Source organism: Mus pahari, chromosome 11, assembly GCF_900095145.1.
Source record: "Mus pahari chromosome 11, PAHARI_EIJ_v1.1, whole genome shotgun sequence".
Taxonomy (NCBI): Eukaryota; Metazoa; Chordata; class Mammalia; order Rodentia; family Muridae; genus Mus; species Mus pahari.
The window spans coordinates 33,171,779-33,183,229 of NC_034600.1; the positions used below are offsets into that span (position 1 = coordinate 33,171,779).

The following is an 11,451-nucleotide window of genomic DNA, read 5'->3' on the forward strand; positions in this document are numbered from 1 at the left end:
TGTATGGGTCTGTTTAAATCTTGATGTTTCAATTCTTAGTGTTCACTATCTATTTCCTCATCTTCCCTACTATTTTAAAATTTAATCTATGTCTGTGTATTAGTTATATATTTTCCTCTGATGTAACAAAATACTTGACAAAAGGCAAAACATAAAGAGTTGAAGGCTTAATTTGGCTCACAGTTTAATGGTACATCCCACCATGGCAGGGAGGTCACACGACGGGCTTGTCAAGCACCTGGTCATATTGCCTGCACAGCCACTAAACAAAAAGATGGATTCTGGTCACCTGCTTCCATCTTGTAATTCAGCTCATAACCACAGTCCATGGGATGGTGCCACAATTTTAACTAATTTGAGTTCCACCTACCTTTTTTAAACCACTTAGTTCCTCTAACAAATTAAAATAGAAACCTTAAGTGTTATTTTGGAAAATTCCAAATATACTTATTATGCATATTTTGAAAATAATGAAAATATTCATCATAGTTACTAAATATCTGGCATCTCAGATATTATTTTCTTTAATAATTTTACTTAACCATCAAAAAAATTGAACAGAAGCATTTATTCTTTGATAATGAAAAAGAATATGGCAGACCAATGTGGTATTTAGCAAAGTACCATTATAAAGTATATATACAGTAAGATCTTGTGCAAATGGGTTAACAACGGAAAGTAGAAAATACAATTCTGGGACGGCAAGAGAGCTCAGGGATAAAAATGCTTGCTATCCAGGTTGACAACTTACATTCTATCCCTGGGACCCAAGTGGTAGGAGAAGAGAAATAGTTCCTCCAAGATTTCCTCTGACCTCCACAGGCATCCTGTCACATGCATTCAGACACATATGCACACATAATAGATAGATAGATAGATAGATAGATAGATAGATAGATAGATAGATAGATAGATAGATAGATAAGCAATAAAGTCTTTTAAAAGATTCCCCAGTTGTGAAACAGTTGAATCGGAAAGCAATACTTCACTGAGTACAGAAAGGCTCCATAGCAAGCATATGATTAATCCTCAAGAATTCCAAGCTTGGCCCGCAGCATTGCTCACCAGCAACCATCCTTTAGGCCCAGTGAGCTGGAAAAGACTGAAATACCGAAGAGAAAAAATAAAAGTGCCAGTGTCAGATCTGTCTCTCAGGAGTCCATCAGAGAGGCCCTTTCATGCTTTTCCTGAAAATATTGAAGTCTTCATGAGAATCTTGTCCAGTGTCTAAATCAGAACAAAGCTGGTCTTTGAGGTAGCAGAAATAACGTAATTTTGCTTATAGTGACTTCTAATTCTGTGATGTTTGGGACAATTTTCTGACTGTTTTCTAACCGAATTGTCAGAACTAACTAAATTCTCTGGTTGTTTCTTGGTGAGAAACACTTCCAACAACTCTCTCATGACACATACGCAGTTTTAGAGCCCATTTTGAATTTGACAGCATTCAGATTAAAAGAGCTGACTTATTTCCTCCTATACTTTGTCCCAATATGAGATATAATGTGGCTAAGAAAACTGCCTAACGAATGTCGAGGTGGACAGAAAATTCTTTTTCGTGTGGTGATTGAAAGATGTCTTAGATTTAGAGATTATCTCAGAGATTAGAAAAGGCTCCACACCACAGGTCCTTAACTTCCTCTTCTGAATTCCTAGTTCTCAAAATGTGGTTACTGAGCCAACTGCACTATTAAAATGTGAATTCATGGGGTTTGCTGGATCGCATAGTGGAGAACTCAGCCCGGAAAACAGCAGTCAGCGTCTCCCCCTTCTGCACGATTTTTAAAGAATATTAGGTGCTAGTTTGGGGAACAATGTGCCAGTTAGGCCCCGATTCGGGACTTTGAAGGTCTACTTGTAGGGGAAATGTTATTTAATTATGGCCAGCATCTATCAAAAATAATTTCTTCCAAGATGCATTTCTTCTGGGACACATTTCACTGCTTATCATCATTCCTTATCTCTGAGAGTTGAGAATTCTAACTCACATCCAAACACTTTTGATGACACAGTAATATTAAGAAGCAAAATCTGTCTTTCAGTGTCTTCTGAGTTAGCAGGGAACTGGCTGGAGATGACAAAACTCTATATTAAAGAAAAATGCTCTGCTGAATTTTTTTGTTACACACTGTCATTGGATACAGACTCAATGGCATGTGATCATGACCTTGTACTCACACTGCCACCATCGCATCCCTGACATCTAGGAATCCGCTGGTGTGGGTAGAAGAATATTCTGTAGTTATCACACACTGAAAATGGAGTTGGAGATGATCTCATCTAGAAACTTAAACAGCTTAGACAATAGAAATAAATAGTTTGTTGGCAGGCATACTTGGAGATAACAGAAATCTACAGATGATCAACTTAGCCTTGTTTAGTCCACAGTCCATCACAAGAATACATTTTAGAAAAGAGATGTGGAATATGCTTGGGTGACAAGAGAGGAAGTTTGAAAGGAAATTTGTGTCTATTTTTAATTATATAGGAAAAAGACATCAGGAGGGGTGCGGAATAAAACCACTTTTGTTTCACAGTAATCGCTGGGATGCTCAGAAAGGTTTCGGCACATTCTGTCTTTAATCTTTAAAGCAAGGGTTTTTCAGTACTTATCCTAGTTCTAGTTTGGATGCAGTTTGAGCAAGTCTATGAGCATAGTTCATCTTGGCTCCAGCCGAGAGCAGGCCTAAATGCTTAGAGATGAAATAGAAAAAAACTACCCATCCATACTGAGTTTTTCACAAGCTAAACACTCGAGAGTAACCTAAATGTTGTGTTTTATATGCCTAAGCTTTCAGATGGCTTATTATACAACAATAAAAACACAGAGCATGAAGTTTCAAGCTTTTTCCTCTGGGTGAACACAAATAAACAGAAACACAAGAGAAACAGCTCAGTCTTTTAGAGTTTTAAACAAGAGGGGCTGATCCTTGAGTCCTAAACCATTCTGTTTTCAAGAAGAAAGATAATTAAATAAGACTTACATTGTGATAGAGGTAACCTGCAATCTGTACCAAAGGTATTAATGACATTGTTCTGGTTTGTCATTTGTTGTTGTGATAACACTGACCAAAATGAACAACGTGTGTCTTTTTTTTTTTTTTTTTTCAAAATGTTAAGATTTTATTTACAAAGCTTTTCCTTGTTGTACAGAAAGTAAAAATGTTGTTACAATCGCAGTATAACTGGCAGCCAGGACGGTCAACTCAGCAATCACAGCTGTCACAATACAGCTACATGAAAACCTAACAATGTTTAAAATTTTGTTGGGGCGAAGTCCCCAGGCTTGGTGGTGGATTACCAAGGGGCTGAAGAGAGGAAGGCAGGATGTCATGGGAACTATTGTTTGGCTCTTTGGGTGGGGGTGTCCTGGGGCTTGTATCACAGCTACCTTTTTGAAACAACTACTAAATCCATGAGCAGTCCAACCAATGTGCAACAGTTCTGTTTCTTGCAGGTTGTTTCGGGTCTTAGTCATCTTCTCCTTTGTCATCTGTTTCTCTCTTTCTCTTTTCACCCTTCCCACTTTCTTCCTCCTCTTCATCCTCACCTTCTTCATCTTCACCAACTTCCCCATCATGTCCAAATTCTTCTTCCTCCCTGCTGACTTCATCTTCATCATCTTCTCCTTCTACATCCTCATCTTCATCCTCATCATCTTCATCTTCATCTTCTTCCTCACCATCCTCATCTTCCTCTTTCTCTTCTCCTTCTTCATCCTCTTCCTCTTTGTCCACACCATCCACCTCTCCATCTGAGTCAGGGGCTTCCTCTACACTATCCACCACCACATCTAAGTCGGGTGCTTCCTGGTCCTTTCGGTCATAGCCATCCAGATAGGACAGCTGGGGCAGGAGCCTGAAGACAGTTTCTCACTAATCACTCCAGTTAATGACCTCACAGCCAAACAGATCCAGGTTTTTCAGACAATCCAATCTTTTCAACAGCTCCAAGGTGCTGATGTCTTTCAGGTTATTTCGACGTAGGTTCAGATGTGTGAGGCTTGGAAGTTCTTCTGCTAGTCTGTCCAGACCTCCAAAGATTCTATTTTCACTGTTTTTTTTTATTAGAAATTTTCTTTATTCACATTTCAAATGCTATCCCGAAAGTTCCCTATACCCTTCCCCTGCCCCTGCTCCCCTACCCACCCACTCCCACTTCATGGCCCTGGCATTCCCATATACTGGGGCATATAAAGTTTGCAAGACCAAGGGGCCTCTCTTCCCAATGATGGGCGATTAGGCCATCTTCTGCTACATATGAAGCTAGAGACATGAACTCTGGGGGTACTGGTTAGTTCATATTGTTGTTCCACCTATAGGGTTGCAGACCCCTTCAGCTCCTTGGGTACTTTCTCTAGCTCCTCCATTGGGAGCCCTGTGATCCATCCAATAGCTGAGACTGTGAGCATCCACTTCTGTGTTTGCCAGGCACTGACATAGCCTCACAAGAGGCCGCTATATCAGGGTCCCTTCAGCAAAACCTTTCTGGCCTGTGCAATAGTGTCTGGGTTTGGTGGCTGATGATGGGATGGATCCCTGGTTGGGGTAGTCTCTGGAAAGTCCATCTTTTCATCTTAGCTCCAAACTTTGTCTCTGTAACTTCTTTCATGGGTATTTGTTCCCTATTCTAGGTAGGAATGAAGTATCCACACGTTGGTCTTCCTTCTTCTTGGTTTTCTTGTGTTTTGCAAATTATTTCTTGAGTATTCTAGGTTTCTGGACTAATATCCACTTATCAGTGAGTGCATAGCTAGTGACTTCTTTTGTGATTGGGTTATCTCACTAAGGATGATATCCTCCAGATACATCCATTTGCCCACCCAAGAATTTCATAAATTCATTGTTTTTAATAGCTGAGTAGTACTCCATTGTGTAAATGTACCACAGTTTCTGTATCCATTCCTCTATTGAGAGACATCTGGGTTCTTTCCAGCTTCTGGCTATTATAAATAAGGCTGCTATGAGCATAGTGGAGCATGTGTCCTTATTACCAGTTGGAAGATCTTCTGGGTATATGCCCAGAAGAGGTATTGCTGGATCCTCCGGTAGTACTATGTCCAATTTTCTGAGGAACTGCCAGGAGAGTTCCTCTTGGTAGATTTTACCTTTGATGAGTATGAAGTGCTTGTCTTTTTTGATAACTTTGGGTTGGAAGTCAATTTTATTTGATATTAGAATGGCTACTCCAGCTTGTTTCTTTGGACCATTTGCTTTGAAAATTGTTTTCCAGTCTTTCACTCTGAGGTAGTGTCTGTCTTTTCACCCTGCGGTGTGTTTCCTGTAAGCAGCAAAATGTTGGGTCCTTTTTGTATAGCCAGTCTATTAGTCTATGTCTTTTTATTGGGAAATTGAGTCCATTGATGTTAAGAGAAATTAAAGAAAAGTAGTTGCTTCCTGTTATTTTTGTTGTTAAAGTTGGGATTCTGTTCTTGCAGCTGACTTCTTTTAGGTTTGTTGAAGGATTACTTTCTTGCTTTTTCTAGGATGTAGTTTCTGTCCTAGTGTTGATGTTTTCCCATTATTATCCTTTGAAGGGCCAGATTCGTGGATAGATATTGTGTGAATTTGGTTTTATCATGGAATACTTTGGTTTCTCCATCTATGGTAATTGAGAGTTTAGCTGGGTATAGTAGCCTGGGCTGGCATTTGTGTTCTCTTAGGGTCTGCATAACATGTGTCCAGGATCTTCTGGCTTTCATAGTCTCTGGTGAGAAGTCTGGTGTAATTCTAATAAGCCTGCCTTTATATGTTACTTGGCTGTTTTCCCTTGCTGCTTTTAATATTCTGTCTTTATTTAGTGCATTTGTTGTTCTGATTATTACATGTTGGGAGGAATTTCTTTTCTTATCCAGTCTATTTGGAGTTCTGTAGGCTTCTTGTATGTTCATGGGCATCTCTTTCTTTAGGTTTGGGAAGTTTTCTTCTATAATTTTGTTGAAGATATTTGCTGGCCATTTAAGTTAAAAATCTTCATTCTCCTCTACTCCTATTATCTGTAGGTTTGGTCTTCTCATTGTGTCCTGGATTTCCTGGATGTTTTGAGTTAGGATCTTCTTGCATTTTGCATTTTCTTTGATTGTTGTGCCCATGTTCTTTATGGAATATTCTGCACCTGAGATTCTCTCTTCCATCTCTTGTATTCTGTTGCTGATGCTCACATCTATGGTTCCTGATTTCTTTCATAGTGTTTCTATCTCCAGAGTTGTCTCACTTTTGGTTTTCTTTATTGCCTCTACTTCCCTTTTTAGGTCTTGGATGGTTTTGTTCAATTCCGTCACCTGTTTGGTTGTGTTTTTCCTGTAATTCTTTAAAGAATTTTTGTGTTCCCTCTTTAAGGGCATCTACCTGTTTAGCAGTTTTCTCCTGTATTTCTTTAAGGACTTCTACCTCGTTAGCAGTGTTCTCCTGTATTTCTTTGAATGAGTTATNAATGTCCTTCTTAATGTCCTCTACCAGCATCATGAGGTATGATTTTAAATCCAAGTCTTGCTTTTCGGGTGTGTTGGGGTATCCAGGACTGGCTGAGGTGGAAGTGCTGGGTTTTGATGATGGTGAGTGGTCTTGGTTTCTGTTAGTAAGAGTCCTATTTTGCCTTTTGCCATCTGGTGATCTCTGGAGTTAGTTGTTATAGTTGTCTCTGGTTGGCGCTTGCTCCTTCTGTGATTCTGTTAGCCTCTATCAGCAGTCCTGGGAGTCAAGCTCTCTCCTGAGTCTCAGTGGTCAGAGTACTCTCCACAGGCAAGCTCTCCTCTTGCAGGGAAGGTGCACAGAGGTCTGGCATTCAGACCTGCTCCTGGCTGAAGATGTAGGCCTGAAACGGGGACTGTCCCAGAAGATGTGTCACCTCTGCAGTTTGCACACTCACCTGCACAGACTAGTCTCTGAGGGACCCTGGATACAATATGGCTCTCTCACCTGCTCTGGCAGACAGAGCCTTCCCAGGTGGCCACCTCTCCTCTGGCACGGAAGGTGCCCAGATGTCTGGAGCCTGAAACAGTGTCTGTCCCAGAAGCTGTGTAACTTCTGCAGTCCACACTCTCACCAGTGCAGATTGGAGCCTGGGCGATCACAAGCAAAGATGGTTCCCTTACCAGCTCAGGTGGTGAGAGCCATCCCAGGCAGACACCTCTCCTCTGGCTGGAAGGTGTCCGGATGTCTGGAGCCAGAAACCGGGTCTGTCCCAGAAGCTGTGTTGCTTCGGCAGTCCTCCCTCTCACAGGTGCCGACTGGAACCTGGATGACCCAGAGCAAAGATGGTTCCCTTACCAGCTCAGGCCAACAACATGTGTCTTAAGAACAGCCTATTAAGTTCTGAACTCTCGGTGGTTGTTCTAGCCCAAAGCTTCAAACACTTCTATAATCCTCCCCCCCTAAGATACATGCTCAGGATAGTTACAGCCCACCCTCTGATATCAATTTATCTTCCAGTTTGCTCTTGGGTTTCTGTGCTAAAACACTGACCAAACCAGCCTACTGGAGGAAGTCAAGGCAGGAAGTCTAGACAGGAATCTGAAGGTAGAAACTGAAACAGGTTGCCACATCCAACATAGCTTTCTCCTGGAACCCTGATTGTGAGTGGCAAGGAAATGAAGAAGAGACAGACACACAGATAGGCATAGAGAAAAGCTGGGGTGGGGTGAGTTGTGCATGCTCAGATGGAGCCTTACCTACATAGCCAAGAAAAACGCCCCACATACTTGCTTCAAACAAGTCTGATGAAAGCAATTCTTCAATTGAGATTCCCTCTTTCCAACTGACTCCAGTCTGTGACATATTGACAAAAGCCAACCAACACAGACATGTTTTATTATAGTGCTTATAACCTGTGACACATTCACAACTGATTACCGCTCGGTGAACACAAACTGAAAGCCATAGCCACTCTTGGGGATAAAAGTTGTTTCAAAGAGAGTAGTAAATGCTGCATATCACAGTAAGGAAGTTCATCCCAGCATTTGGAAAGTAGGTATAGGAGGACTATGAGATTGGAGCCAGCTGAACTATGTAGCCTGCAACCCTAAACAAAACCAACCAAACAACAATAACAACAACAACAACAACAACAACAGCAATAAAAACAAACAAACCAAAATAAAAGGGTGACTCTGAAATTAACAAATACTTCTTTCCTTCAAGAAGATATGACTTTGGTAGCATCCTGCTGACTAAACAGGATTGTAAATAAAGCAAATGGGAAATTGAGACATTATTAATAAGCCATTTTCTTTTTAACACATGGTAGGAAATGGTAGAGAAATATCAACCATTTGTCCACAACCAGACTCTTCATCTATTGTTCAATTCTTCATATAAACCATGACCCCACTCTCCACTGTAGCCAGAAGAATCTTAATGGACCATCCAATTCACTTTCTTCTCAGGTAAAACAATAGTAACCTGTGTGGTTATCACATTGATGAATAAACCGTTCAGAAGATAAGGAATATTTTCTGCTCACTCTGGACAATTCTATAGAACAAGTATAATGGAAAATGGACCTGCATAATATACTTTACATTCCAATCTGGAATCAAGATGCGGGAATCACATTTGCTCTGTAGTTATCAGGCTATACTTGGTGTAGCTTTCCAGTGGTCACACGGGCTCTTTAGAGTTAGCCTTTAAGTGCTTTCTAAAATTAATTTGCTTGCATGGGATTTCACACTCTCTTTATTGGAATAAGTGAGGAAGCTGTGGAAAGACAAGATCTGTGCCAACTTTCTGCTAATGGAGGAACTCTATTAAGCCTATTTACCACGCAAAGGGTCTCTTACTCTGATACTTCTGTCCAATCTTTCCCATTTGTCTATGAAGCCATCCCCATAATCACAGTTGAGTTCTCTAACACTAGCATGTATTCCGATAATAAAATCATGGCTGGAAGTTTCCTCTGTAAGGAACACTTACTCTGCACATACAGAGAGGCATGAGTCCCCAGGGTGCCGGGATAGAACATGACTAAGAGGAGAGAAAGCAGAGCCTGATGCCTCTGTCTGTCCTATGCCCACAGATGATCAGAAGTCCGTTCTTGTCTCTGAAGTCCCAAACCATCAATTATGCCCCTTAATTAAGGGTGAATTTTGTTTTTCACCAATGGCCACAAATGTGTAAGCCCTGAAGAGACTTGCTATACACAGTGACTCTGATTTGCTTACAAATATCTAATAATCTTTGTATGTCTCTATGTCCATGTACACATATACGACTTAAACATAATAATAAATATCTGTGGTAATTTCAATACAATTGGCCTGTATAGGCTCAAATATTTGGAGCTTTGATCTCCAGTTGGCAGAACTACTTGGGAAGGATTAGGAAGTGTGGCTTTGTTGGAGGAGGTGTGTAACTAGGGGCAGGCTTTGAGGTTTCAAAAACCCATGCCTTTACCAGTTACCAATAAAAGCTGATCCACAACACAAACACAAACACAAGGCAAACATGTGTTTGCCAGCACCATGACAACTGCCTGCCTGTTTGATGGTTATAGACTCTAACCCTCTGGAAACGTGAGCCCCAAATTAAGTGCTTTTCTTCATCTCTTATATTCATAAGTCTTCCATCTTTTACACAGAAACCAGGCTTTCTAAAATAAAAGGTGTCACATTCCTGTGAGGATAAGCTCTTGCCAATTGTTGTCACATCTGCAACACTTCCACAGTAAAAGGATGACCTTGAGTATTAGAGAGATGGACGCTCTACAGCATGCCTCCTGTATTTGCTTAAACTGGAATCTGGGGATGGCCAGAACAGTCCTCTCTTCGCTGCCTAGTTCTTCCTAAACGAAGACAATGATAACCTGGAGAATCCGCCTGATTGACCAAAATGGGAGTTTAGAAACGGATTTTGGTTAAAACTTGGGGGTCAGCCATCCTAGAAGTCTGTGGTGGTTTGTGACCTTGGTTTCCCTAGGCTGCACTCTCTGTGTGGAGTGGGTTCAAACTCTTCTCCTAACTCCTCTGTCCTTGACGTTAGGACAACCAGTGCCGTGGTTCTCCCTTTCCATGAGCATTCCTCTTTACTCAGTGGGGGTGACCAGGCTAAGGAGGGAAGCTGAGCAAGCTCACAGAGTGAAGGTTTTCTCGGTGTATCTCCAGCAAAAGGAAAGAAAGCGCAAAGAGTTCAAGTTTAAGTAACGCTGAAAGGAAAAACGAGCACCAGTAATTGAGCTTTTTTCATTACCTTCATAATTTCTGACCAAGTAGCAGTTAAAGTTGTCAGAGAAACCACTTTTCATGTAGATAGGCAAAAAGCGAGGGCAGTCATATCCAACCGGCCTTTCTGCATCTCCTACTGAAGAAATAGTAGCTGTCTACGTTTGAATATATCTAGGTCCTGTGTTTAAACAGTGGTGATTCTCCTAAGATTTAGAGGCTGCAGTAAGTTTTCTTTGGCACTGAGACCATGATTAACTCATGTTTTGCCCCTACGAGTCAGCACAGAAACTAGCAGAAGGTATATTTAAATAGTAAAAGGATGAGGTGTGGCAGGCTCAGACACATCCAGCTGTAAGCGTGCTTCAAGGCCATCCTAGCATTACAGAATCTATTCCTTCGGTGTGAACACGAATAGGAGACCCAAATGTTCTTTAAGCAATATTCCTACTATCAGCTGTAGGGAAACACTTGGAGAGTCTCAGGGTCTCCTTTGTTAAAAATCTCTTCTGCAGACCACGCCATTCTCGGAACACTGGTAAAACGTTGGTTATAGCAGAAGGCCTTTCTCTGAGGAGCGCAGCATTAAAATAGAGCAGCTGTGTGTGATAAAGAGCTGATACACGAAGCTGTGCTAGCACAATGCGAGGGGGACCTTTTGTTTCCCAAAGAAAAGGCTTTCAGAAGCAATTCGGCAAGGTCCTTCCCTTCTCAAATTCCAATGGCAAATAAATATTAGTCCCCAGAGGGCTCATAAAGACCTCAGCGTCTAAAACAAACAATCCATGGGGTAACATTCAATGCAGCCTATACAGAGACCAATTAAAGTGCTTGGGGTTAATGGAGAAGTTAGTGAATGGTCAAGGAATTCCCTTTAGAAAGCATGCACCACCCCCCCAAATGATGCTATCAAGTCTTAAACAAGCAGAAAGCCTGAGACCTTCTTGACCTATGGCTCAAGGCTCTCTAGAGAACGCACGGTGAAGGAAAAAGAGGATAGATTCCTAGTGTAGCTAGAGGACAAAGTGCTGGGTAACAAGGCCCGGCAATGTCCACCTGGTGCTTGGCACCACCTGTGTAAGCCACCTGATAGCCAGGTGTGCTGATGCCTGTCTGCAGTTCCAGCACCTGGGAGGCTGGGGCAGGAGGATTGTGTAACATAAAGACGGTCTCATCTACAGTGAGCTCCTAGGTAGCTACCTGGAGAAAGCTTGTGGGGAGAGAAAGAGGGAGACAGAGAGAGACAGAACGAGAGAGAGAGAGAGAGAGAGAGAGAGAGAGAGAGAGAGAGAGAGAGA

General features: G+C 41.6%; 1 pseudogene; it reads right to left on the reverse strand.

Annotated features, from left to right (window-relative positions):
• Nucleotides 1-3,470: 3,470 nt before the first annotated feature.
• The window catches only part of LOC110328868, a 192,312-nt pseudogene continuing 184,331 nt past the window's right edge, over nt 3,471-11,451 (reverse strand).